Consider the following 26,308-nt stretch of genomic DNA (forward strand, 5'->3'; position numbering starts at 1 on the left):
GCAGGATGCGGGAGGGTTCTGCCCTGTCCTCAGCTCTCACAGGGCAGCATGTCTTGAAGCCAGCTGTCAACTAGCTGCATTCCTATGGCAGTGAGAAGATAGCAGTACTCTGAGTCAGGAGGTTCCAAGATTACCACTCTACTCCACCTGGAGATACCCTCCAGGTCTGCATTGTTAACTTGTACTCAGAAGCCTCTGGCAAACGTCTCTGGTGAAGACGTGTGAAACTCACTCTGCAGGCAGTGTGGAACTGTGAGGGACTGAGGGTGAGCTCAACTCTCAGAAGTAAGATGCTTTTGGACAAGGCGTTCAGCTACCTTCTCACATATGGAACTTAGTATGTAGCACCTGTCTACCACAAGAATTACTGGGAAATCGTGAATTGAGCTTGTAGGCACTCGTCTTGTGGGCCGGGAGATTCCAATTACCTCTCACAGCACTTCCGTCAAACAGCGAGCATAGGCCTTTTAGAAGCCAAGGGTACCAGCAGGCTGGCTGTGGAGGGACAGGCCATAAGCTCAACTCTCAGAAGTGTGTATGCATGGGAGGCAGATGTCTGCTACCCGCTCGTACATGGGATTTGGAACCTAGCTACACTGTGGTTGAGGAAAGCCGTTGGAAATCGCTGTATTCAACTCAGATACACGGGAGTTCAGGCCCAGTGCTCACACATGCTTTTCCCGCAACCTCTCCCAGCCACTAACATTAGGATGTTAGCAGCTACTCCTACAGTCAGGCAGCATGCGGGAGGGTTCTGCCCTGTCCTCAGCTCTCACAGGGAAGCATGTCTTGAAGCCAGCTGTCAACTAGCTGCATTCCTATGGCAGTGAGAAGGTAGCAGTATTCTGAGTCAGGAGGTTCCAAGATTACCAGTCGACTGCACCTGGGGATACCCTCCAGGTCTGCATTGTTACCCTGCGTCTCAGAAGCCTCTGGCAAACGTCTCTGCTGAAGACCTGCGAAACTCACTCGGCAGGCAGTGTGGAACTGTGAGGGACTGAGGCTGAGCTCAACTCTCAGAAGTAAGATGGTTTTGGACAAGGCGTTCAGGTACCCTCTCACGTATGGAACTTAGTATGTAGCACCAGTCTACCACAGGAATTACTAGGAAATCGCTGAACTGAGCTTGGAGGCACTAGTCTTGTGTGCCGGGTGATTCCAATTACCTCTCCCAGCACTTCCGTCAAACAGCGAGCCTAGGCCTTTTAGAAGCCAAGGGTACCAGCAGGCTGGATGTGGAGGTACAGGCCATAAGCTCAACTCTCAGAAGTGTATATGCATGGGAGGCAGATGTCTGCTACCCACTCGGACATGGGAGTTGGAACATGGCTACACTGTGATTGAAGAAGGCCATTGGAAATCGCTGTATTCAACTCAGATACACGGGAGTTCAGGCCCAGTGCTCACACATGCTTTTCCCGCAACCTCTCCCAGTCACTTACATAAGGATGTTAGCAGCTACTCCTACAGTCAGGCAGGATGCGGAAGGGTTCTGCCCTGTCCTCAGCTCTCACAGGGAAGCATGTCTTGAAGCCAGCTGTCAACTAGCTGCATTCCTATGGCAGTGAGAAGGTAGCAGTACTCTGAGTCAGGAGGTTCCAAGATTACCACTCTACTGCACCTGGAGATACCCTCCAGGTCTGCATTGTTAACTTGTACTCAGAAGCCTCTGGCAAACGTCTCTGGTGAAGACGTGTGAAACTCACTCTGCAGGCAGTGTGGAACTGTGAGGGACTGAGGGTAGGCTCAACTCTCAGAAGTAAGATGCTTTTGGACAAGGCGTTCAGCTACCTTCTCACATATGGAACTTAGTATGTACCACCTGTCTACCACAAGAATTACTGGGAAATCGTGAATTGAGCTTGGAGGCACTCGTCTTGTGTGCCGGGAGATTCTAATTACCTCTCCCAGGACTTCCGTCAAACAGCGAGCCTAGGCCTTTTAGAAGCCAAGGGTACCAGCAGGCTGGCTGTGGAGGGACAGGCCATAAGCTCAACTCTCAGAAGTGTGTATGCATGGGAGGCAGATGTCTGCTACCCGCTCGTACATGGGAATTGGAACCTAGCTACACTCTGTTTGAGGAAAGCCGTTGAAAATCGCTGTATTCAACTCAGATACACGGGAGTTCAGGCCCAGGGCTCACACATGCTTTTCCCGCAACCTCTCCCAGCCACTAACATTAGGATGTTAGCAGCTACTCCTACAGTCAGGCAGCATGCGGGAGGGTTCTGCCCTGTCCTCAGCTCTCACAGGGAAGCATGTCTTGAAGCCAGCTGTCAACTAGCTGCATTCCTATGGCAGTGAGAAGGTAGCAGTATTCTGAGTCAGGAGGTTCCAAGATTACCATTCGACTGCACCTGGGGATACCCTCCAGGTCTGCATTGTTACCCTGCGTCTCAGAAGCCTCTGGCAAACGTCTCTGCTGAAGACCTGCGAAACTCACTCTGCAGGCAGTGTGGGACTGTGAGGGACTGAGGCTGAGCTCAACTCTAAGAAGTAAGATGGTTTTGGACAAGGCGTTCAGCTACCCTCTCACGTATGGAACTTAGTATGTAGCACCAGTCTACCACAGGAATTACTAGGAAATCGCTGAACTGAGCTTGGAGGCACTAGTCTTGTGTGCCTGGTGATTCCAATTACCTCTCCCAGCACTTCCGTCAAACAGCGAGTCTAGGCCTTTTAGAAGCCAAGGGTACCAGCAGGCTGGATGTGGAGGTACAGGGCATAAGCTCAACTCTCAGAAGTGTGTATGCATGGGAGGCAGATGTCTGCTACCCACTCGGACATGGGATATGGAACCTAGCTACACTCTGGTTGAGGAAAGCCGTTGGAAATCGCTGTATTCAACTCAGATACACGGGAGTTCAGGCCCAGTGCTCACACATGCTTTTCCCGCAACCTCTCCCAGCCACTTACATAAGGATGTTAGCAGCTACTCCTACAGTCAGGCAGGATGCGGGAGGGTTCTGCCCTGTCCTCAGCTCTCACAGGGAAGCATGTCTTGATCCCAGCTGTCAACTAGCTGCATTCCTATGGCAGTGAGAAGGTAGCAGTACTCTGAGTCAGGAGGTTCCAAGATTACCACTCTACTGCACCTGGAGATACCCTCCAGGTCTGCATTGTTAACTTGTACTCAGAAGCCTCTGGCAAACGTCTCTGGTGAAGACGTGTGAAACAGACTCTGCAGGCAGTGTGGAACTGTGAGGGAGTGAGGGTGAGCTCAACTCTCAGAAGTAAGATGCTTTTGGACAAGGCGTTCAGCTACCTTCTCACATATGGAACTTAGTATGTAGCACCTGTCTACCACAAGAATTACTGGGAAATCGTGAATTGAGCTTGGAGGCACTCGTCTTGTGGGCCGGGAGATTCCAATTACCTCTCCCAGCACTTCCGTCTAACAGCGAGCCTAGGCCTTTTAGAAGCCAAGGGTACCAGCAGGCTGGATGTGGAGGTACAGGCCATAAGCTCAACTCTCAGAAGTGTGTATGCATGGGACGCAGATGTCTGCTACCCGCTCGTACATGGGGTTTGGAACCTAGCTACACTCTGGTTGAGGAAAGCCGTTGGAAATCGCTGTATTCAACTCAGATACACGGGAGTTCAGGCCCAGTGCTCACACATGCTTTTCCCGCAACCTCTCCCAGCCACTAACATTAGGATGTTAGCAGCTACTCCTACAGTCAGGCAGCATGCGGGAGGGTTCTGCCCTGTCCTCAGCTCTCACAGGGAAGCATGTCTTGAAGCCAGCTAGCTGTCAACTAGCTGCATTCCTATGGCAGTGAGAAGGTAGCAGTATTCTGAGTCAGGAGGTTCCAAGATTACCAGTCGACTGCACCTGGGGATACCCTCCAGGTCTGCATTGTTACACTGCGTCTCAGAAGCCTCTGGCAAACGTCTCTGCTGAAGACCTGCGAAACTCACTCTGCAGGCAGTGTGGGACAGTGAGGGACTGAGGATGAGCTCAACTCTAAGAAGTAAGATGGTTTTGGACAAGGCGTTCAGCTACCCTCTCACGTATGGAACTTAGTATGTAGCACCAGTCTACCACAGGAATTACTAGGAAATCGCTGAACTGAGCTTGGAGGCACTAGTCTTGTGTGCCGGGTGATTCCAATTACCTCTCCCAGCACTTCCGTCAAACAGCGAGCCTAGGCCTTTTAGAAGCCAAGGGTACCAGCAGGCTGGATGTGGAGGTACAGGCCATAAGCTCAACTCTCAGAAGTGTGTATGCATGGGAGGCAGATGTCTGCTACCCACTCGGACATGGGATATGGAACCTGGCTACACTCTGATTGATGAAAGCCTTTGGAAATCGCTGTATTCAAGTCAGATACACGGGACTTCAGGCCCAGTGCTCACACATGCTATTACCGCAACCTCTCCCAGAAAATAACATAAGGATGTTAGCAGCTACTCCTACAGTCAGGCAGGATGCGGGAAGGTTCTGCCCTGTCCTCAGCTCTCACAGGGAAGCATGTCTTGAAGCCAGCTGTCAACTAGCTGCATTCCTATGGCAGTAGAAGGTAGCAGTACTCTGAGTCAGGAGGTTCCAAGATTACCACTCTACTCCACCTGGAGATACCCTCCAGGTCTGCATTGTTAACTTGTACTCAGAAGCCTCTGGCAAACGTCTCTGGTGAAGATGTGTGAAACTCACTCTGCAGGCAGTGTGGAACTGTGAGGGACTGAGGGTGAGCTCAACTCTCAGAAAAAAGATGCTTTTGGACAAGGCGTTCAGCTACCTTCTCACATATGGAACTTAGTACGTAGCACCTGTCTACCACAAGAATTACTGGGAAATCGTGAATTGAGCTTGGAGGCCCTCGTCTTGTGGGCCGGGAGATTCCAATTACCTCTCCCAGCACTTCCGTCAAACAGCGAGCCTAGGCCTTTTAGAAGCCAAGGATACCAGCAGGCTGGATGTGGAGGTACAGGCCATAAGCTCAACTCTCAGAAGTGTGTATGCATGGGAGGGAGATGTCTGCTACCCACTCGGACATGGGAGTTTTAACCTAGCTATATTGTGATTGAAGAAGGCCATTGGAAATCGCTGTATTCAAGTCAGATACACGGGAGTTCAGGCCCAGTGCTCACACATGCTTTTCCGGCAACCTCTCCCAGCCACTTACATAAGGATGTTAGCAGCTACACCTACAGTCAGGCAGGATGCGGGAGGGTTCCGCCCTGTCCTCAGCTCTCACAGGGAAGCATGTCTTGAAGCCAGCTGTCAACTAGCTGCATTCCTATGGCAGTGAGAAGGTAGCAGTATTCTGAGTCAGGAGGTTCCAAGATTACCAGTCTACTGCACCTGGGGATACCCTCCAGGTCTGCATTGTTACTCTGCGTCTCAGAAGCCTCTGGCAAACGTCTCTGCTGAAGACCTGCGAAACTCACTCGTCAGTCAGTGTGGAACTGTGAGGGACTGAGGCTGAGCTCAACTCTCAGAAGAAAGACGCTTTTGGACAAGGCGTTCAGCTACCTTCTCACATATGGAACTTAGTATGTAGCACCTGTATACCACAAGAATTACTGGGAAATCGTGAATTGAGCTTGGAGGCACTCGTCTTGTGTGCCGGGAGATTCCAATTACCTCTCCCAGCACTTCCGTCAAACAGCGAGCCTAGGCCTTTTAGAAGCCAAGGGTACCCGCAGGCTGGCTGTGGAGGTACAGGCCATAAGCTCAACTCTCAGAAGTGTGCATGCATGGGAGGCAGATGTCTGCTACCCGCTCGTACATGGGATTTGGAACCTAGCTACACTCTGGTTGAGGAAAGCCGTTGGAAATCGCTGTATTCAACTCAGATACACGGGATTTCAGGCCCAGTGCTCACACATGCTTTTCCCGCAACCTCTCCCAGCCACTAACATTAGGATGTTAGCAGCTACTCCTACAGTCAGGCAGCATGCGGGAGGGTTCTGCCCTGTCCTCAGCACTCACAGGGAAGCATGTCTTGAAGCCAGCTGTCAACTAGCTGCATTCCTATGGCAGTGAGAAGGTAGCAGTATTCTGAGTCAGGAGGTTCCAAGATTACCATTCGACTCCACCTGGGGATACCCTCCAGGTCTGCATTGTTACCCTGCGTCTCAGAAGCCTCTGGCAAACGTCTCTGCTGAAGACCTGCGAAACTCACTCTGCAGGCAGTGTGGGACTGTGAGGGACTGAGGATGAGCTCAACTCTAAGAAGTAAGATGGTTTTGGACAAGGCGTTCAGCTACCCTCTCACATATGGAACTTAGTATGTAGCACCAGTCTACCACAGGAATTACTAGGAAATCGCTGAACTGAGCTTGGAGGCACTAGTCTTGTGTGCCGGGTGATTCGATTACCTCTCCCAGCACTTCCGTCAAACAGCGAGCCTAGGCCTTTTAGAAGCCAAGGTTACCAGCAGGCTGGATGTGGAGGTACAGTCCATAAGCTCAACTCTCAGAAGTGTGTATGCATGGGAAGCAGATGTGTGCTACCCACTCGGACATGGGATATGGAACCTGGCTACACTCCTATTGATGAAAGCCTTTGGAAATCGTTGTATTCAACTCAGATACACGGGAGTTCAGGCCCAGTGCTCACACATGCTTTTCCCGCCACCTCTCCCAGCCAATAACATAAGGATGTTAGCAGCTACTCCTACAGTCAGGCAGGATGCGGGAGGGTTCTGCCCTGTCCTCAGCTCTCACAGGGAAGCATGTCTTGAAGCCAGCTGTCAACTAGCTGCATTCCTATGGCAGTGAGAAGGTAGCAGTACTCTGAGTCAGGAGGTTCCAAGATTACCACTCTACTGCACCTGGAGATACCCTCTAGGTCTGCATTGTTAACTTGTACTCAGAAGCCTCTGGCAAACGTCTCTGGTGAAGACGTGTGAAACTCACTCTGCAGGCAGTGTGGAACTGTGAGGGACTGAGGGTGAGCTCAACTCTCAGAAAAAAAATGCTTTTGGACAAGGCGTTCAGCTACCTTCTCACATATGGAACTTAGTATGTAGCACCTCTCTACCACAAGAATTACTGGGAAATCGTGAATTGAGCTTGGAGGCACTCGTCTTGTGGGCCGGGAGATTCCAATTACCTCTCCCAGCACTTCCGTCAAACAGCGAGCCTAGGCCTTTTAGAAGCCAAGGGTACCAGCAGGCTGGATGTGGAGGTACAGGATATAAGCTCAACTCTCAGAAGTGTGTATGCATGGGAGGCAGATGTCTGCTACCCACTCGGACATGGGAGTTTTAACCTAGCTATATTGTGATTGAAGAAGGCCATTGGAAATCGCTGTTTTCAAGTCAGATACACGGGAGTTCAGGCCCAGTGCTCACACATGCTTTTCCGGCAACCTCTCCCAGCCACTTACATAAGGATGTTAGCAGCTACTCCTACAGTCAGGCAGGATGCGGGAGGGTTCCGCCCTGTCCTCAGCTCTCACAGGGAAGCATGTCTTGAAGCCAGATGTCAATTAGCTGCATTCCTATGGCAGTGAGAAGGTAGCAGTATTCTGAGTCAGGAGGTTCCAAGATTACCAGTCTACTGCACCTGGGGATACCCTCCAGGTCTGCATTGTTACTCTGCGTCTCAGAAGCCTCTGGCAAACGTCTCTGCTGAAGACCTGCGAAACTCACTCGGCAGGCAGTGTGGAACTGTGAGGGACTGAGGCGGAGCTCAACTCTCAGAAGTAAGATGGTTTTGGACAAGGCGTTCAGCTACACTCTCACGTATGGAACTTAGTATGTAGCACCAGTCTACCACAGGAATTACTAGGAAATCGCTGAACTGAGCTTGGAGGCACTAGTCTTGTGTGCCGGGTGATTCCAATTACCTCTCCCAGCACTTCCGTCAAACAGCGAGCCTAGGCCTTTTAGAAGCCAAGGGTACCAGCAGGCTGGCTGTGGAGGTACAGGCCATAAGCTCAACTCTCAGAAGTGTGTATGCATGGGAGGCAGATGTCTGCTACCCACTCGGACATGGGAGTTTTAACCTAGCTATATTGTGATTGAAGAAGGCCAGTGGAAATCGCTGTATTCAACTCAGATACACGGGATTTCAGGCCCAGTGCTCACACATGCTTTTCCCGCAACCTCTCCCAGCCACTTACATAAGGATGTTAGCAGCTACTCCTACTGTCAGGCAGGATGCGGGAGGGTTCTGCCCTGTCCTCAGCTCTCACAGGGAAGCATGTCTTGAAGCCAGCTGTCAACTATCTGCATTCCTATGGCAGTGAGAAGGTAGCAGTACTCTGAGTCAGGAGGTTCCAAGATTACCACTCTACTGCACCTGGAGATACCCTCCAGGTCTGCATTGTTAACTTGTACTCAGAAGCCTCTGGCAAACGTCTGTGGTGAAGACGTGTGAAACTCACTCTGCAGGCAGTGTGGAACTGTGAGGGACTGAGGGTAGGCTCAACTCTCAGAAGTAAGATGCTTTAGGACAAGGCGTTCAGCTACCTTCTCTCATATGGAACTTAGTATGTAGCACCTGTCTACCACAAGAATTACTGGGAAATCGTGAATTGAGCTTGGAGGCACTCGTCTTGTGTGCCGGGAGATTCTAATTACCTCTCCCAGCACTTCCGGCAAACAGCGATCCTAGGCCTTTTAGAAGCCAAGGGTACCAGCAGGCTGGCTGTGGAGGGACAGGCCATAAGCTCAACTCTCAGAAGTGTGTATGCATGGGAGGCAGATGTCTGCTACCCGCTCGTACATGGGATTTGGAACCTAGCTACACTCTGGTTGAGGAAAGCCGTTGGAAATCGCTGTATTCAACTCAGATACACGGGAGTTCAGGCCCAGTGCTCACACATGCTTTTCCCGCAACCTCTCCCAGCCACTAACATTAGGATGTTAGCATCTACTCCTACAGTCAGGCAGCATGCGGGAGGGTTCTGCCCTGTCCTCAGCTCTCACAGGGAAGCATGTCTTGAAGCCAGCTGTCAACTAGCTGCATTCCTATGGCAGTGAGAAGGTAGCAGTATTCTGAGTCAGGTGGTTCCAAGATTACCAGTCGACTGCACCTGGGGATACCCTCCAGGTCTGCATTGTTACCCTGCGTCTCAGAAGCCACTGGCAAACGTCTCTGCTGAAGACCTGCGAAACTCACTCTGCAGGCAGTGTGGGACTGTGAGGGACTGAGGCTGAGCTCAACTCTCAGAAGTAAGATGGTTTTGGACAAGGCGTTCAGCTACCCTCTCACGTATGGAACTTAGTATGTAGCACCAGTCTACCACAGGAATTACTAGGAAATCGCTGAACTGAGCTTGGAGGCACTAGTCTTGTGTGCTGGGTGATTCCAATTACCTCTCCCAGCACTTCCGTCAAACAGCGAGTCTAGGCCTTTTAGAAGCCAAGGTACCGGCAGGCTGGATGTGGAGGTACAGGCCATAAGCTCAACTCTCAGAAGTGTGTATGCATGGGAGGCAGATGTCTGCTACCCACTCGGACATGGGATATGGAACCTGGCTACACTCTGATTGATGAAAGCCTTTGGAAATCGCTGTATTCAACTCAGATACACGGGAGTTCAGGCCCAGTGCTCACACATGCTTTTCCCGCAACCTCTCCCAGCCACTTACATAAGGATATTAGCAGCTACTCCTACAGTCAGGCAGGATGCGCGAGGGTTCTGCCCTGTCCTCAGCTCTCACAGAGAAGCATGTCTTGAAGCCAGCTGTCAACTAGCTGCATTCCTATGGCAGTGAGAAGGTAGCAGTACTCTGAGTCAGGAGGTTCCAAGATTACCACTCTACTGCACCTGGAGATACCCTCCAGGTCTGCATTGTTAACTTGTACTCAGAAGCCTCTGGCAATCGTCTCTGGTGAAGACGTGTGAAACTCACTCTGCAGGCAGTGTGGAACTGTGAGGGACTGAGGGTAGGCTCAACTCTCAGAAGTAAGATGCTTTTGGACAAGGCGTTCAGCTACCTTCTCACATATGGAACTTAGTATGTAGCACCTGTCTACCACAAGAATTACTGGGAAATCGTGAATTGAGCTTGGAGGCACTCGTCTTGTGTGCCGGGAAATTCCAATTACCTCTCCCAGCACTTCCGTCAAACAGCGAGCCTAGGCCTTTTAGAAGCCAAGGGTACCAGCAGGCTGGATGTGGAGGTACAGGCCATAAGCTCAACTCTCAGAAGTGTGTATGCATGGGAGGCAGATGTCTGCTACCCACTCGGACATGGGAGTTGGAACCTAGCTATATTGTGATTGAAGAAGGCCATTGGAAATCGCTGTATTAAACTCAGATACACGGGAGTTCAGGCCCAGTGATCACACATGCTTTTCCCGCAACCTCTCCCAGCCACTAACATAAGGATGTTAGCAGCTACTCCTACAGTCAGGCAGGATGCGGGAGGGTTCTGCCCTGTCCTCAGCTCTCACAGGGAAGCATGTCTTGAAGCCAGCTGTCAACTAGCTGCATTCCAATGGCAGTGAGAAGGTAGCAGTATTCTGAGTCAGGAGGTTCCAAGATTACCAGTCTACTGCACCTGGGATACCCTCCAGGTCTGCATTGTTACCCTGCGTCTCAGAAGCCTCTGGCAAACGTCTCTGCTGAAGACCTGCGAAACTCACTCGGCAGGCAGTGTGGAACTGTGAGGGACTGAGGGTGAGCTCAACTCTCAGAAGTAAGATGGTTTTGGACAAGGCGTTCAGCTACCCTCTCACGTATGGAACTTAGTATGTAGCACCAGTCTACCACAGGAATTACTAGGAAATCGCTGAACTGAGCTTGGAGGCACTAGTCTTCTGTGCCGGGTGATTCCAATTACCTCTCCCAGCACTTCCGTCAAACAGCGAGCCTAGGCCTTTTAGAAGCCAAGGGTACCAGCAGGCTGGATGTGGAGGTACAGGCCATAAGCTCAACTCTCAGAAGTGTGTATGCATGGGAGGCAGATGTCTGCTACCCACTCGGACATGGGATATGGAACCTGGCTACACTCTGATTGATGAAAGCCTTTGGAAATCGCTGTATTCAACTCAGATACACGGGAGTTCAGGCCCAGTGCTCACACATGCTTTTCGCGCAACCTCTCCCAGCCACTAACATAAGGATGTTAGCAGCTACTCCTACAGTCAGGCAGGATGCCGGAGGGTTCTGCCCTGTCCTCAGCTCTCACAGGGAAGCATGTCTTGAAGCCAGCTGTCAACTAGCTGCATTCCTATGGCAGTGAGAAGGTAGCAGTACTCTGAGTCAGGAGGTTCCAAAATTACCACTCTACTGCACCTGGAGATACCCTCCAGGTCTGCATTGTTAATTGGACTCAGAAGCCTCTGGCAATCGTCTCTGGTGAAGACGTGTGAAAGTCACTCTGCAGGCAGTGTGGAACTGTGAGGGACTGAGGGTAAGCTCAACTCTCAGAAGTAAGATGCTTTTGGACAAGGCGTTCAGCTATCTTCTCACATATGGAACTTAGTATGTAGCACCTGTCTACCACAAGAGTTACTGGGAAATCGTGAATTTAGCTTGGAGGCACTCGTCTTGTGGGCCGGGAGATTCCAATTACCTCTCCCAGCACTTCCGTCAAAGAGCGAGCCTAGGCCTTTTAGAAGCCAAGGGTACCAGCAGGCTGGCTCTGGAGGTACAGGCCATAAGCTCAACTCTCAGAAGTGTATATGCATGGGAGGCAGATGTCTGCTACCCACTCGGACATGGGAGTTGGAACATGGCTACACTGTGATTGAAGAAGGCCATTGGAAATCGCTGTATTCAACTCAGATACACGGGAGTTCAGGCCCAGTGCTCACACATGCTTTTCCCGCAACCTCTCCCAGCCACTAACATTAGGATGTTAGCAGCTACTCCTACATTCAGGCAGCATGCCTGAGGGTTCTGCCCTGTCCTCAGCTCTCACAGGGAAGCATGTCTTGAAGCCAGCTGTCAACTAGCTGCATTTTTTATGGCAGGGAGAAAGTAGCAGTACTCTGAGTCAGGAGGTTCCAAGATTACCAGTCTACTGCACCTGGGGATACCCTCCAGGTCTGCATTGTTAACTTGTACTCAGAAGCCTCTGGCAATAGTCTCTGGTGAAGACGTGTGAAACTCACTCTGCAGGCAGTGTGGAACTGTGAGGGACTGAGGGTGAGCTCAACTCTCAGAAGTTAGATGCTTTTGGACAAGGCGTTCAGCTACCTTCTCACATATGGAACTTAGTATGTAGCACCTGTCTACCACAAGAGTTACTGGGAAATCGTGAATTTAGCTTGGAGGCACTCGTCTTGTGGGCCGGGAGATTCCAATTACCTCTCCCAGCACTTCCGTCAAAGAGCGAGCCTAGGCCTTTTAGAAGCCAAGGGTACCAGCAGGCTGGCTCTGGAGGTACAGGCCATAAGCTCAACTCTCAGAAGTGTGTATGCATGGGACGCAGATGTCTGCTACCCACTCGGACATGGGAGTTGGAACCTAGCTATATTATGATTGAAGCAGGCCATTGGAAATCGCTGTATTCAACTCAGATACACGGGAGTTCAGGCTTAGTGCTCACACATGCTTTTCCCGCAACCTCTCCCAGCCACTTACATAAGGATGTTAGCAGCTACTCCTACAGTCAGGCAGGATGCGGGAGGGTTCTGCCCTGTCCTCAGCTCTCACAGGGAAGCATGTCTTGAAGCCAGCTGTCAACTAGCTGCATTCCTATGGCAGTGAGAAGGTAGCAGTACTCTGAGTCAGGAGGTTCCAAGATTACCACTCTACTGCACCTGGAGATACCCTCCAGGTCTGCATTGTTAACTTGTACTCAGAAGCCTCTGGCAAACGTCTCTGGTGAAGACGTGTGAAACTCACTCTGCAGGCAGTGTGGAACTGTGAGGGACTGAGGGTAGGCTCAACTCTCAGAAGTAAGATGCTTTTGGACAAGGCGTTCAGCTACTTTCTCACATATTGAACTTAGTATTTAGCACCTGTCTACCACAAGAATTACTGGGAAATCGTGAATTGAGCTTGGAGGCACTCGTCTTGTGTGCCGGGAGATTCTAATTACCTCTCCCAGCACTTCCGTCAAACAGCGAGCCTAGGCCTTTTAGAAGCCAAGGGTACCAGCAGGCTGGCTGTAGAGGGACAGGCCATAAGCTCAACTCTCAGAAGTGTGTATGCATGGGAGGCAGATGTCTGCTACCCGCTCGTACATGGGATTTGGAACCTAGCTACACTCTGGTTGAGGAAAGCCGTTGGAAATCGCTGTATTCAACTCAGATACACGGGAGTTCAGGCCCAGGGCTCACACATGCTTTTCCCGCAACCTCTCCCAGCCACTAACATTAGGATGTTAGCAGCTACTCCTACAGTCAGGCAGCATGCGGGAGGGTTCTGCCCTGTCCTCAGCTCTCACAGGGAAGCATGTCTTGAAGCCAGCTGTCAACTAGCTGCATTCCTATGGCAGTGAGAAGGTAGCAGTATTCTGAGTCAGGAGGTTCCAAGATTACCATTCGACTGCACCTGGGGATACCCTCCAGGTCTGCATTGTTACCCTGCGTCTCAGAAGCCTCTGGCAAACGTCTCTGCTGAAGACCTGCGAAACTCACTCTGCAGGCAGTGTGGGACTGTGAGGGACTGAGGCTGAGCTCAACTCTAAGAAGTAAGATGGTTTTGGACAAGGCGTTCAGCTACCCTCTCACGTATGGAACTTAGTATGTAGCACCAGTCTACCACAGGAATTACTAGGAAATCGCTGAACTGAGCTTGGAGGCACTAGTCTTGTGTGCCTGGTGATTCCAATTACCTCTCCCAGCACTTCCGTCAAACAGCGAGTCTAGGCCTTTTAGAAGCCAAGGGTACCAGCAGGCTGGATGTGGAGGTACAGGCCATAAGCTCAACTCTCAGAAGTGTGTATGCATGGGACGCAGATGTCTGCTACCCTCTCGGACATGGGAGTTTTAACCTAGATATATTGTGATTGAAGAAGGCCATTGGAAATCGCTGTATTCAACTCAGATACACGGGAGTTCAGGCCCAGTGCTCACACATGCTTTTCCCGCAACCTCTCCCAGCCACTTACATAAGGATGTTAGCAGCTACTCCTACTGTCAGGCAGGATGCGGGAGGGTTCTGCAGTGTCCTCAGCTCTCACAGGGAAGCATGTCTTGAAGCCAGCTGTCAACTAGTTGCATTCCTATGGCAGTGAGAAGGTAGCAGTACTCTGAGTCAGGAGGTTCCAAGATTACCACTCTACTGCACCTGGAGATACCCTCCAGGTCTGCATTGTTAACTTGTACTCAGAAGCCTCTGGCAATAGTCTCTGGTGAAGACGTGTGAAACTCACTCTGCAGGCAGTGTGGAACTGTGAGGGACTGAGGGTAGGCTCAACTCTCAGAAGTAAGATGCTTTTGGACAAGGCTTTCAGCTACCTTCTCACATATGGAATTAGTATGTAGCACCTGTCTACCACAAGAATTACTGGGAAATCGTGAATTGAGCTTGGAGGCACTCGTCTTGTGTGCCGGGTGATTCCAATTACCTCTCCCAGCACTTCCGTCAAACAGCGAGCCTAGGCCTTTTAGAAGCCAAGGGTACCAGCAGGCTGGCTGTGGAGGTACAGGCCATAAGCTCAACTCTCAGAAGTGTGTATGCATGGGAGGCAGATGTCTGCTACCCACTCGGACATGGGATATGGAACCTGGCTACACTCTGATTGATGAAAGCCTTTGGAAATCGCTGTATTCAACTCAGATACACGGGAGTTCAGGCCCTGTGCTCACACATGCTTTTCGCGCAACCTCTCCCAGCCACTAACATAAGGATGTTAGCAGCTACTCCTACAGTCAGGCAGGATGCCGGAGGGTTCTGCCCTGTCCTCAGCTCTCACAGGGAAGCATGTCTTTAAGCCAGCTGTCAACTAGCTGCATTCCTATGGCAGTGAGAAGGTAGCAGTACTCTGAGTCAGGAGGTTCCAAAATTACCACTCTACTGCACCTGGAGATACCCTCCAGGTCTGCATTGTTAATTGGACTCAGAAGCCTCTGGCAATCGTCTCTGGTGAATACGTGTGAAACTCACTCTGCAGGCAGTGTGGAACTGTGAGGGACTGAGGGTGGGCTCAACTCTCAGAAGTAAGATGCTTTTGGACAAGGCGTTCAGCTACCTTCTCACATATGGACCTTAGTATGTAGCACCTGTCTACCACAAGAATTACTGGGAAATCGAGAATTGAGCTTAGAGGCACTCGTCTTGTGGGCCGGGAGACTCCAATTACCTCTCCCAGCACTTCCGTCAAACAGCGAGCCTAGGCCTTTTAGAAGCCAAGGGTACCAGCAGGCTGGCTGTGGAGGGACAGGCCATAAGCTCAACTCTCAGAAGTGTGTATGCATGGGAGGCAGATGTCTGCTACCCACTCGGACATGGGATATGGAACCTGGCTACACTCTGATTGATGAAAGCCTTTGGAAATCGCTGTATTCAACTCAGATACACGGGAGTTCAGGCCCTGTGCTCACACATGCTTTTCGCGCAACCTCTCCCAGCCACTAACATAAGGATGTTAGCAGCTACTCCTACAGTCAGGCAGCATGCGGGAGGGTTCTGCCCTGTCCTCAGCTCTCACAGGGAAGCATATCTTGAAGCCAGCTGTCAACTAGCTGCATTCCTATGGCAGTGAGAAGGTAGCAGTATTCTGAGTCAGGAGGTTCCAAGATTACCAGTCTACTGCACCTGGGGATACCCTCCAGGTCTGCATTGTTACCCTGCGTCTCAGAAGCCTCTGGCAAACGTCTCTGCTGAAGACCTGCGAAACTCACTTTGCAGGCAGTGTTGGACTGTGAGGGACTGAGGCTGAGCTCAACTCTAAGAAGTAAGATGGTTTTGGACAAGGCGTTCAGCTACCCTCTCACGTATGGAACTTAGTATGTAGCACCAGTCTACCACAGGAATTACTAGGAAATCGCTGAACTGAGCTTGGAGGCACTAGTCTTGTGTGCCGGGTGATTCCAATTACCTCTCCCAGCACTTCCGTCTAACAGCGAGCCTAGGCCTTTTAGAAGCCAAGGTACCAGCAGGCTGGATGTGGAGGTACAGGCCATAAGCTCAACTCTCAGAAGTGTGTATGCATGGGAGGCAGATATCTGCTACCCACTCGGACATGGGATATGTAACCTGGCTACACTCTGATTGATGAAATCCTTTGGAAATCGCTGTATTCAAGTCAGATACACGGGAGTTCAGGCCCAGTGCTCACACATGCTTTTCGCGCAACCTCTCCCAGCCACTAACATAAGGATGTTAGCAGCTACTCCTACAGTCAGGCAGGATGCGGGAGGGTTCTGCCCTGTCCTCAGGTCTCACAGGGAAGCATGTCTTGAAACCAGCTGTCAACTAGCTGCATTCCTATGGCAGTGAGAAGGTAGTAGTACTCTGAGTCAGGAGGTTCCAAGATTACCACTCTACTGCACCTGGAGATACCCTCCAGGTCTGCATTGTTAACTTGTACTCAGAAGCCTCTGGCAATCGTCCCTGGTGAATACGTGTGAAACTCACTCTGCAGGCAGTGTGGAACTGTGAGGGACTGAGGGTGAGCTCAACTCTCAGAAGTAAGATGCTTTTGGACAAGGCGTTCAGCTACCTTCTCACCTATGGAACTTAGTATGTAGCACCTGTCTACCACAAGAATGACTGGGAAATCGTGAATTGAGCTTGGAGGCACTCGTCTTGTGTGCCGGGAGATTCCAATTACCTCTCCCAGCACTTCCGTCAAACAGCGAGCCTAGGCCTTTTAGAAGCCAAGGGTACCTGCAGGCTGGCTGTGGAGGTACAGGCCATAAGCTCAACTCTCAGAAGTGTGTATGCATGGGAGTCAGATGTCTGCTACCCTCTCGGACATGGGAGTTGGAATCTAGCTATATTGTGATTGAAGAAGGCCATTGGAAATCGCTGTATTCAACTCAGATACACGGGAGTTCAGGCCCAGTGCTCACACATGCTTTTCCCGCAACCTCTCCCAGCCACTAACATAAGGATGTTAGCAGCTACTCCTACAGTCAGGCAGGATGCGGGAGGGTTCTGCCCTGTCCTCAGCTCTCACAGGGAAGCATGTCTTGAAGCCAGCTGTCAACTAGCTGCATTCCTATGGCAGTGAGAAGGTAGCAGTATTCTGAGTCAGGAGGTTCCAAGATTACCAGTCTACTGCACCTGGGGATACCCTCCAGGTCTGCATTGTTACCCTACGTCTCAGAAGCCTCTGGCAAACGTCTCTGCTGAAGACCTGCGAAACTCACTCGGCAGGTAGTGTGGAACTGTGAGAGACTGAGGCTGAGCTCAACTTTCAGAAGTAAGATGGTTTTGGACAAGGCGTTCAGCTACCCTCTCACGTATGGAACTTAGTATGTAGCACCAGTCTACCACAGGAATTACTAGGAAATCGCTGAACTGAGCTTGGAGGCACTAGTCTTGTGTGCCGGGTGATTCCAATTACCTCTCCCAGCACTTCCGTCAAACAGCGAGCCTAGGCCTTTTAGAAGCCAAGGGTACCAGCAGGCTGGATGTGGAGGTACAGGCCATAAGCTCAACTCTCAGAAGTGTATATGCATGGGAGGCAGATGTCTGCTACTCACTCGGACATGGGAGTTGGAACCTAGCTACACTGTGATTGAAGAAGTCCATTGGAAATCGCTGTATTCAACCCAGATACACGGGAGTTCAGGCCCAGTGCGCCCACATGCTTTTCCCGCAACCTCTCCCAGCCACTTACATAAGGATGTTAGCAGCTACTCCTACAGTCAGGCAGGATGCGGGAGGGTTCTGCCCTGTCCTCAGCTCTCACAGGGAAGCATGTCTTGAAGCCAGCTGTCAACTAGCTGCATTCCTATAGCAGTGAGAAGGTAGCAGTACTCTGAGTCAGCAGGTTCCAAGATTACCAGTCTACTGCACCTGGAGATACCCTCCAGGTCTGCATTGTTAACTTGTACCCAGAAGCCTCTGGCAAACGTCTCTGGTGAAGACGTGTGAAACTCACTCTGCAGGCAGTGTGGAACTGTGAGGGACTAAGGGTGAGCTCAACTCTCAGAAGTAAGATGCTTTTGGACAAGGCGTTCAGCTACCTTCTCACATGTGGAACTTAGTATGTAGCACCTGTCTACCACAAGAGTTACTGGGAAATCGTGAATTGAGCTTGGAGGCACTCGTCTTGTGTGCCGGGAGATTCCAATTACCTCTCCCAGCACTTCCGTCAAACAGCGAGCCTAGACCTTTTAGAAGCCAAGGGTACCATCAGGCTGGCTGTGGAGGGACAGGCCATAAGCTCAACTCTCAGAAGTGTGTATGCATGGGAGGCAGATGTCTGCTACCCGCTCGTACATGGGATTTGGTACCTAGCTACACTCTGGTTGAGGAAAGCCGTTGGAAATCGCTGTATTCAACTCAGATACACGGGAGTTCAGGCCCAGTGCTCACACATGCTTTTCCCGCAACCTCTCCCAGCCACTAACATTAGGATGTTAGCAGCTACTCCTACAGTCAGGCAGCATGCGGGAGGGTTCTGCCCTGTCCTCAGCTCTCACAGGGAAGCATGTCTTGAAGCCAGCTGTCAACTAGCTGCATTCCTATGGCAGTGAGAAGGTAGCAGTATTCTGAGTCAGGAGGTTCCAAGATTACCAGTCTACTGCACCTGGGGATACCCTCCAGGTCTGCATTGTTACCCTGCGTCTCAGAAACCTCTGGCAAACGTCTCTGCTGAAGACCTGCGAAACTCACTCTGCAGGCAGTGTGGGACTGTGAGGGACTGAGGCTGAGCTCAACTCTAAGAAGTAAGATGGTTTTGGACAAGGCGTTCAGCTACCCTCTCACGTATGGAACTTAGTATGTAGCACCAGTCTACCACAGGAATTACTAGGAAATCGCTGAACAGAGCTTGGAGGCACTAGTCTTGTGTGCCTGGTGATTCCAATGACCTCTCCCAGCACTTCCGTCAAACAGCGAGCCTAGGCCTTTTAGAAGCCAAGGGTACCAGCAGGCTGGATGTGGAGGTACAGGCCATAAGCTCAACTCTCAGAAGTGTGTATGCATGGGAGGCAGATGTCTGCTACCCACTCGGACATGGGAGTTGGAACCTAGCTATATTGTGATTGAAGAAGGCCATTGTAAATCGCTGTATTCAACTCAGATACACGGGAGTTCAGGCCCAGTGCTCACACATGCTCTTCCCGCAACCTCTCCCAGCCACTAACATAAGGATGTTAGCAGCTACTCCTACAGTCAGGCAGGATGCGGGAGGGTTCTGCCCTGTACTCAGCTCTCACAGGGAAGCATGTCTTGAAGCCAGCTGTCAACTAGCTGCATTCCTTTTTTTTTTTTTTAATTTTTATTTATATATGATAGTCACATACAGAGAGAGAGAGAGAGGCAGAGACACAGGCAGAGGGAGAAGCAGGCTCCATGCACCGGGAGCCCGAAGTGGGATTCGATCCCGGGTCACCAGGATCGCGCCCTGGGCCAAAGGCAGGCGCTAAACAGCTGCGCCACCCAGGGATCCCCTAGCTGCATTCCTATGGCAGTGAGAAGGTAGTAGTATTCTGAGTCAGGAGGTTCCAAGATTACCAGTCTACTGCACCTGGGGATACCCTCCAGGTCTGCATTGTTACCCTGCGTCTCAGAAGCCTCTGGCAAACGTCTCTGCTGAAGACCTGCGTAACTCACTTGGCAGGCAGTGTGGAACTGTGAGGGACTGAGGCTGAGCTCAACTCTCAGAAGTAAGATGGTTTTGGACAAGGCGTTCAGCTACCCTCTCACGTATGGAACTTAGTATGTAGCACCAGTCTACCACAGGAATTAGGAGGAAATCGCTGAACTGAGCTTGGAGGCACTAGTCTTGTGTGCCGGGTGATTCCAATTACCTCTCCCAGCACTTCCGTCAAACAGCGAGCCTAGGCCTTTTAGAAGCCAAGGGTACCAGCAGGCTGGATGTGGAGGTACAGGCCATAAGCTCAACTCTCGAAGTGTATATGCATGGGAGGCAGATGTCTGCTACCCACTCGGACATGGGAGTTTTAACCTAGCTATATTGTGATTGAAGAAGGCCATTGGAAATCGCTGTATTCAACTCTGATACACGGGAGTTCAGGCCCAGTGCTCACACATGCTTTTCCCGCAACCTCTCCCAGCCACTTACATAAGGATGTTAGCAGCTACTCCTACTGTCAGGGAGGATGCGGGAGGGTTCTGCCCTGTCCTCAGCTCTCACAGGGAAGCATGTCTTGAAGCCAGCTGTCAACTAGCTGCCTTCCTATGGCAGTGAGAAGGTAGCAGTACTCTGAGTCAGGAGGTTCCAAGATTACCACTCTACTGCACCTGGAGATACCCTCCAGGTCTGCATTGTTAACTTGTACTCAGAAGCCTCTGGCAATCGTCTGTGGTGAAGAAGTGTGAAACTCACTCTGCAGGCAGTGTGGAACTGTGAGGGACTGAGGGTAGGCTCAACTCTCAGAACTAAGATGCTTTTGGACAAGGCGTTCAGCTACCTTCTCACATATGGAACTTAGTATGTAGCAACTGTCTACCACAAGAATTACTGGGAAATCGTGAATTGAGCTTGGAGGCACTCGTCTTGTGTGCCGGGAGATTCCAATTACCTCTCCCAGCACTTCCGTCAAACAGCGAGCCTAGGCCTTTTAGAAGCCAAGGCTACCAGCAGGCTGGCTGTGGAGGTACAGGCCATAAGCTCAACTCTCAGAAGTGTATATGCATGGGAGGCAGATGTCTGCTACCCGCTCGAACATGGGATTTGGAACCTAGCTACACTCTGGTTGAGGAAAGCCGTTGGGAATCGCTGTATTCAACTCAGATACACGGGAGTTCAGGCCCAGTGCTCACACATGCTTTTCGCGCAACCTCTCCCAGCCACTAACATAAGATGTTAGCAGCTACTCATACAGTCAGGCAGGATGCGGGAGGGTTCTGCCCTGTCCTCAGCTCTCACAGGGAAGCATGTCTTGAAGCCAGCTGTCAACTAGCTGCAGTCCTATGGCAGTGAGAAGGTAGCAGTACTCTGAGTCAGGAGGTTCCAAGATTACCACTCTACTGCACCTGGAGATACCCTCCAGGTCTGCATTGTTAACTTGTACTCAGAAGCCTCTCGCAATCGTCTCTGGTGAAGATGTGTGAAACTCACTCTGCAGGCAGTGTGGAACTGTGAGGGACTGAGGGTGAGCTCAACTCTCAGAAGTAAGATGCTTTTGGACAAGGCGTTCAGCTACCTTCTCACATATGGATCTTAGTATGTAGCACCTGTCTACCACAAGAATTACTGGGAAATCGTGAATTGAGCTTGGAGGCACTCGTCTTGTGTGCCGGGAGATTCCAATTACCTCTCCCAGCACTTCCGTCAAACAGCGAGCCTAGGCCTTTTAGAAGCCAAGGGTACCAGCAGGCTGGAAATGGAGGTACAGGCCATAAGCTCAACTCTCAGAAGTGTGTATGCATGGGAGGCAGATGTCTGCTACCCGCTCGTACATGGGATTTGGAACCTAGCTACACTCTGGTTGAGGAAAGCCGTTGGAAATCGCTGTATTCAACTCAGATACACGGGAGTTCAGGCCCAGTGCTCACACATTTTTTTCCGCAACCTCTCCCAGCCACTAACATTAGGATGTTAGCAGCTACTCCTACAGTCAGGCAGCATGCGGGAGGATTCTGCCCTGTCCTCAGCTCTCACAGGGAAGCATGTCTTGAAGCCAGCTGTCAACTAGCTGCATTCCTATGGCAGTGAGAAGGTAGCAGTATTCTGAGTCAGGAGGTTCCAAGATTACCAGTCTACTGCACCTGGGGATACCCTCCAGGTCTGCATTTTTACCCTGCGTCTCAGAAGCCTCTGGCAAACGTCTCTGCTGAAGACCTGCGAAACTCACTCTGCAGGCAGTGTGGGACTGTGAGGGACTGAGGCTGAGCTCAACTCTAAGAAGTAAGATGGTTTTGGACAAGGCGTTCAGCTACCCTCTCACGTATGGAACTTAGTATGTAGCACCAGTCTACCACAGGAATTACTAGGAAATCGCTGAACTGAGCTTGGACGCAGTAGTCTTGTGTGCCGGGTGATTCCAATTACCTCTGCCAGCACTTCCGTCAAACAGCGAGCCTAGGCCTTTTAGAAGCCAAGGGTACCAGCAGGCTGGAAGTGGAGGTACAGGTCATAAGCTCAACTCTCAGAAGTGTATATGCATGGGACGCAGGTGTCTGCTACCCACTCGGACAAGGGAGTTGGAACCAAGCTACACTGTGATTGAAGAAGGCCATTGGAAATCGCTGTATTCAACTCAGATACACGGGAGTTCAGGCCCAGTGCTCACACATGCTTTTCCCGCAACCTCTCCCAGCCACTAACATAAGGATGTTAGCAGCTACTCCTACAGTCAGGCAGGATGCGGGAGGGTTCTGCCCTGTCCTCAGCTCTCACAGGGAAGCATGTCTTGAAGCCAGCTGTCAACTAGCTGCATTCCTATGGCAGTGAGAAGGTAGCAGTACTCTGAGTCAGGAGGTTCCAAGATTACCACTCTACTGCACCTGGAGATACCCTCCAGGTCTGCATTGTTAACTTGTACTCAGAAGCCTCTGGCAATCGTCTCTGGTGAAGACGTGTGAAACTCACTCTGCAGGCAGTGTGGAAGTGTGAGGGACTGTGGGTGGGCTCAACTCTCAGAAGTAAGATGCTTTTGGACAAGGCGTTCAGCTACCATCTCACATATGGTACTTAGTATGTAGCACCTGTCTACCACAAGAATTACTGGGAAATCGTGAATTGAGCTTGGAGGCACTCGTCTTGTGTGCCGGGAGATTCCAATTACCTCTCCCAGCACTTCCGTCTAAAAGCGAGCCTAGGCCTTTTAGAAGCCAAGGGTACCAGCAGGCTGGATGTGGAGGTACAGGCCATAAGCTCAACTCTCAGAAGTGTGTATGCATGGGAGGCAGATGTCTGCTACCCGCTCGTACATGGGATTTGGAACCTAGCTACACTCTGGTTGAGGAAAGCCGTTGGAAATCGCTGTATTCAACTCAGATACACGGGAGTTCAGGCCCAGTGCTCACACATGCTTTTCCCGCAACCTCTCCCAGCCACTAACATTAGGATGTTAGCAGCTACTCCTACTGTCAGGCAGCATGCGGGAGGGTTCTGCCCTGTCCTCAGCTCTCTCAGGGAAGCATGTCTTGAAGCCAGCTAGCTGTCAACTAGCTGCATTCCTATGGCAGTGAGAAGGTAGCAGTATTCTGAGTCAGGAGGTTCCAAGATTACCAGTCGACTGCACCTGGGGATACCCTCCAGGTCTGCATTTTTACCCTGCGTCTCAGAAGCCTCTGGCAAACGTCTCTGCTGAAGACCTGCGAAACTCACTCTGCAGGCAGTGTGGAACTGTGAGGGACTGAGGCTGAGCTCAACTCTCAGAAGTAAGATGGTTTTGGACAAGGCGTTCAGCTACCCTCTCACGTATGGAACTTAGTATGTAGCACCAGTCTACCACAGGAATTATTAGGAAATCGCTGAACTGAGCTTGGAGGCACTAGTCTTGTGTGCCGGGTGATTCCAGTTACCTCTCCCAGCACTTCCGTCAAACAGCGAGCCTAGGCCTTTTAGAAGCCAAGGGTACCAGCAGGCTGGATGTGGAGGTACAGGCCATAAGCTCTACTCTCAGAAGTGTATATGCATGGGAGGCAGATGTCTGCTACCCACTCGGACATGGGAGTTGGAACCAAGCTACACTGTGATTGAAGAAGGCCATTGGAAATCGCTGTATTCAACTCAGATACACGGGAGTTCAGCCCCAGTGCTCACACATGCTTTTCCCGCAACCTCTCACAGCCACTAACATAAGGATGTTAGCAGCTACTCCTACAGTCAGGCAGGATGCGGGAGGGTTCTGCCCTGTCCTCAGCTCTCACAGGGAAGCATGTCTTGAAGCCAGCTGTCAACTAGCTGCATTCCTATGGCAGTGAGAAGGTAGCAGTACTCTGAGTCAGGAGGTTCCAAGATTACCACTCTACTGCACCTGGAGATACCCTCCAGGTCTGCATTGTTAACTTGTACTCAGAAGCCTCTGGCAATCGTCCCTGGTGAATACGTGTGAAACTCACTCTCCAGGCAGTGTGGAACTGTGAGGGACTGAGGGTGAGCTCAACTCTCAGAAGTAAGATGCTTTTGGACAAGGCGTTCAGCTACCTTCTCACCTATGGAACTTAGTATGTAGCACCTGTCTACCACAAGAATGACTGGGAAATCGTGAATTCAGCTTGGAGGCACTCGTCTTGTGTGCCGGGAGATTCCAATTACCTCTCCCAGCACTTCCGTCTAACAGCGAGCCTAGGCCTTTTAGATGCCAAGGGTACCTGCAGGCTGGCTGTGGAGGTACAGGCCATAAGCTCAACTCTCAGAAGTGTGTATGCATGGGAGTCAGATGTCTGCTACCCTCTCGGACATGGGAGTTGGAATCTAGCTATATTGTGATTGAAGAAGGCCATTGGAAATCGCTGTATTCAACTCAGATACACGGGAGTTCAGGCCCAGTGCTCACACATGCTTTTCCCGCAACCTCTCCCAGCCACTAACATAAGGATGTTAGCAGCTACTCCTACAGTCAGGCAGGATGCGGGAGGGTTCTGCCCTGTCCTCAGCTCTCACAGGGAAGCATGTCTTGAAGCCAGCTGTCAACTAGCTGCATTCCTATGGCAGTGAGAAGGTAGCAGTATTCTGAGTCAGGAGGTTCCAAGATTACCAGTCTACTGCACCTGGGGATACCCTCCAGGTCTGCATTGTTACCCTACGTCTCAGAAGCCTCTGGCAAACGTCTCTGCTGAAGACCTGCGAAACTCACTCGGCAGGTAGTGTGGAACTGTGAGAGACTGAGGCTGAGCTCAACTTTCAGAAGTAAGATGGTTTTGGACAAGGCGTTCAGCTACCCTCTCACGTATGGAACTTAGTATGTAGCACCAGTCTACCACAGGAATTACTAGGAAATCGCTGAACTGAGCTTGGAGGCACTAGTCTTGTGTGCCGGGTGATTCCAATTACCTCTCCCAGCACTTCCGTAAAACAGCGAGCCTAGGCCTTTTAGAAGCCAAGGGTACCAGCAGGCTGGATGTGGAGGTACAGGCCATAAGCTCAACTCTCAGAAGTGTATATGCATGGGAGGCAGATGTCTGCTACTCACTCGGACATGGGAGTTGGAACCTAGCTACACTGTGATTGAAGAAGTCCATTGGAAATCGCTGTATTCAACCCAGATACACGGGAGTTCAGGCCCAGTGCTCCCACATGCTTTTCCCGCAACCTCTCCCAGCCACTTACATAAGGATGTTAGCAGCTACTCCTACAGTCAGGCAGGATGCGGGAGGGTTCTGCCCTGTCCTCAGCTCTCACAGGGAAGCATGTCTTGAAGCCAGCTGTCAACTAGCTGCATTCCTATAGCAGTGAGAAGGTAGCAGTACTCTGAGTCAGCAGGTTCCAAGATTACCAGTCTACTGCACCTGGAGATACCCTCCAGGTCTGCATTGTTAACTTGTACCCAGAAGCCTCTGGCAAACGTCTCTGGTGAAGACGTGTGAAACTCACTCTGCAGGCAGTGTGGAACTGTGAGGGACTAAGGGTGAGCTCAACTCTCAGAAGTAAGATGCTTTTGGACAAGGCGTTCAGCTACCTTCTCACATATGGAACTTAGTATGTAGCACCTGTCTACCACAAGAGTTACTGGGAAATCGTGAATTGAGCTTGGAGGCACTCGTCTTGTGTGCCGGGAGATTCCAATTACCTCTCCCAGCACTTCCGTCAAACAGCGAGCCTAGGCCTTTTAGAAGCCAAGGGTACCATCAGGCTGGCTGTGGGGGGACAGGCCATAAGCTCAACTCTCAGAAGTGTGTATGCATGGGAGGCAGATGTCTGCTACCCGCTCGTACATGGGATTTGGTACCTAGCTACACTCTGGTTGAGGAAAGCCGTTGGAAATCGCTGTATTCAAATCAGATACACGGGAGTTCAGGCCCAGTGCTCACACATGCTCTTCCCGCAACCTCTCCCAGCCACTAACATAAGGATGTTAGCAGCTACTCCTACAGTCAGGCAGGATGCGGGAGGGTTCTACCCTGTACTCAGCTCTCACAGGGAAGCATGTCTTGAAGCCAGCTGTCAACTAGCTGCATTCCTTTTTTTTTTTTTTTAAATTTTTATTTATATATGATAGTCACATACAGAGAGAGAGAGAGAGGCAGAGACACAGGCAGAGGGAGAAGCAGGCTCCATGCACCGGGAGCCCGACGTGGGATTCGATCCCGGGTCACCAGGATCGCGCCCTGGGCCAAAGGCAGGCGCTAAACAGCTGCGCCACCCAGGGATCCCCTAGCTGCATTCCTATGGCAGTGAGAAGGTAGCAGTATT

Source organism: Canis lupus, chromosome 28 (genome assembly GCF_048164855.1).
Source record: "Canis lupus baileyi chromosome 28, mCanLup2.hap1, whole genome shotgun sequence".
Taxonomy (NCBI): domain Eukaryota; kingdom Metazoa; phylum Chordata; class Mammalia; order Carnivora; family Canidae; genus Canis; species Canis lupus.